We start from the raw sequence: 2,614 nt of genomic DNA, 5'->3' as shown, positions 1-2,614 counted from the left end.
CATCGTAGGTACCTTGCTGTGGGTGAAGTCACGGGGCTATTGTGTAAGTGTCCCCAGTGCCCTCTGACTGCAGTGACTTTGGAACGTGGACTGTCACCACACATGGGGTTGACTCATCTTCCCCAGCAGCTGCCCGGGGCTGTGGCTCCACAGAGCAGCAGATGCCAAGGCCAAGCCCACACAGACACTGCGGCTCCTTCCCCTTACTCCTTACACCCCAGGCCACCCACAGGCCTGCCCGTGACTCTGCAGCACTTTTCAGGTGTGCGCTGGACAATTCCCCACGGCTCTACCCCCATTTTCTCCTGGGTAGCTCAGCCCCAGGCCCCACCGCGTCTTACCGCAAAATTCAGCAGCTACACAACCCACCCTCCAACCAGCTATCAAAGGCCACCGAACACAGATCATCTTGTTTCCTGCCAACTCTGATCTCTGTGGCTACATTTCCACTGCATGAACTGAATTTTAGCTATCGTTTGGGCCGGTAATCTCAATGTACTCGCCCTCTCCCCACTAGACACGTGGATTCCTCTGTTGTGAGCATCTCATCACAATCACTCACCAATATTTGCAACAATTTAAAAAAACGGTAAAATTAAGAAACCTTACTGCTTAGCAAGCAGCACACAACCCCGTAGCTATTTGCCGATGAAGTCCAGCCACGTGTTCCCAGTCCTGAAACAGCGTGCCATGTGCCTTCCCCCAGTGCTCCACCACCCGCCTTAAGAGGGCTAAAGTCTGCTCTGGGGCTGATGAACTGGAAAGAATGGGGGATTACAGGGGTCTAAGCCGAGGCCTTTGTGACTTTCCACCAAGCCTGTTTCTGCTGTTTTGTGCAATTCCATTACTGCACAAATAAGGCCTCAAGCTACCCCAACAAATACTGTTCCACTCCATTTCACCAGTGATTTTTTTCCCCAGCTCCCTTAGGGTCAGGAATCGACCTCTTTTCCCCATCCATCTGCCCCCAGTCCAGTGTCAGGGGAGGCTTTCGATATGATCTGTAGAGCGAGATTAAGACACAAACGAGACCAAATGCCATAAACCCAAACCAACTTTTATTATCAAAAATAAAAAAAAATAGTAGCGATAGAATTAAAAAGCAGAAATCAAGCAAGCATTCAGGATAGAGTTGCAAAAATAGTCACCACCATGGATCTACAGCGCTCGGGGGGGGTGGGGGTGGGGTGTGTTTCAAGTCTCACGGTGATTGCACCGTGGCTTGTCTCCGCTGCCCTTTTTTCTTCCCATTCTAGGGTTGCAGTTTCCATGACAACACCATGCACTTGCAAGTCTCCGCATTCCCGCACGTTTCACCCAACTGCCACGTGACTTACCGGAATGTTTTTCACAAACCGGAGGTCTCTGCGACCTTGTAGCCGTTCTTACCGTGTTCAGCAGCCGGAGGAATTTTCTGCTTAGAGGAGCAATCTGTGAGACAAATGTTCTACAGTTCAGTCTCACACAAATCTGCATTGGTATTAAATGACTTTAAGCTGATCAAACTCGTTTCCATAAGCCACTTAGAAATACCTCAAGCTTATTTAAAGTATAAACTATTAGGAGAACCATGTAACTACGCACAGCCAACATTACATTAGTGCAGTATCACTCACCTTACAAATCACTGCTGCACTCCAAAACTTTTCAACTTTAGAACTGGAAAAAAACCACACCAAAATGTATTTTAAGTTAATTGCTCTAAAGTTTCTCTTTTTCCCTTTCTGCCCCCCAGCCATTCAGACTGGCACATGTCCTTCCACACCCCCACCCTCCCCGGCGCCATTCTGCCTAGCAGAGCTGTTTCCTGCATGGTTTATCTCCTCTGTCACCGCCCGAGGGCTCAGAGAAGCAGTAGGAATATGCAGGCTGCAGACTCTAGGCCCGGCTTGATCTCCAACGTCGTGGAAAGGGACCATACGTCACGGGCCCGAAGGCCTACGCTCCCATGCGCCACACGGACAGAGCCGAGAGAGAGCAACTTCTCCGGATATCCACGTTGGATGAACGATTAAAAGCGCTGTAGCTACCACCTTCACCCCCAAACCCACGTTCCGCCTACACGCGGCTCACAGACGTGACCCCACGAGAGATACTCACGGCAGGAGCGAGCTGGATGGGGCCAGGCCGGGTCAGGCGTCAGCACAGCCTGAGGAAAGAGGAAAAGACAGTGAGGGTCAGCCGGGGGCAGCGCGGCCGCAGGGTGTTCCCTCAGCAGCACCGCGCACCCAGCGAAGGCCGCTCGCGGCTTCTTATTCCCACGGAAACATGGGCTACGAGCAGCGTGGCCCTTCGTAGGGAGCTCAGGGCACAGCGTAGAAGGGAAGGAAACGGAAAGAAGGGGGGGAGGCCGCCGCCGGGCCCGGGCCCGGACCTACCTGCAGCCGCCGCTCCGCGCAGAGAAAGAGAGCGGGAGCTCCCGCGTGGCCGCTTTTATAGAGCGGGCGGGGGCGGGGCCAGAGGAGGCCACGGAGATGCTGGAGGGGCTGGAGCCCCCCCTGTGAGGACAGGCTGAGAGAGTTGGGGGTTCAGCTGGAGAAGAGAAGGCTCCGGGGAGACCTTAGAGCGGCCTCCCAGGGCTGAAAGGGGCTGCAGGAAAGGGGGGAGGGACTCT

General features: G+C 53.7%; 1 long non-coding RNA gene and 1 other non-coding gene across 2 annotated transcripts; both read right to left on the bottom strand.

Moving 5' to 3' along the window:
* Positions 1 to 530: 530 nt before the first annotated feature.
* LOC113488356 lies at positions 531 to 2,363 on the bottom strand. The gene is made up of 3 exons (XR_003399919.1): positions 2,101 to 2,363; positions 1,617 to 1,659; positions 531 to 1,431 (listed from the first exon to the last, which is right to left on the bottom strand). It is a non-coding gene; the product is annotated as an uncharacterized LOC113488356 (long non-coding RNA).
* LOC113488409 lies at positions 1,799 to 2,003 on the bottom strand. The gene has a single exon (XR_003399927.1). It is a non-coding gene; the product is annotated as a small nucleolar RNA SNORA73 family (small nucleolar RNA).
* Positions 2,364 to 2,614: the final 251 nt, after the last annotated feature.

This window comes from Athene cunicularia (assembly GCF_003259725.1).
Source record: "Athene cunicularia isolate RWA chromosome 23 unlocalized genomic scaffold, athCun1 chr23_part2, whole genome shotgun sequence".
Lineage (NCBI taxonomy): Eukaryota > Metazoa > Chordata > Aves > Strigiformes > Strigidae > Athene > Athene cunicularia.
The sequence above is the reverse complement of the archived record's forward strand: the minus strand, read 5'-3'. Positions and strand labels throughout refer to the sequence as shown.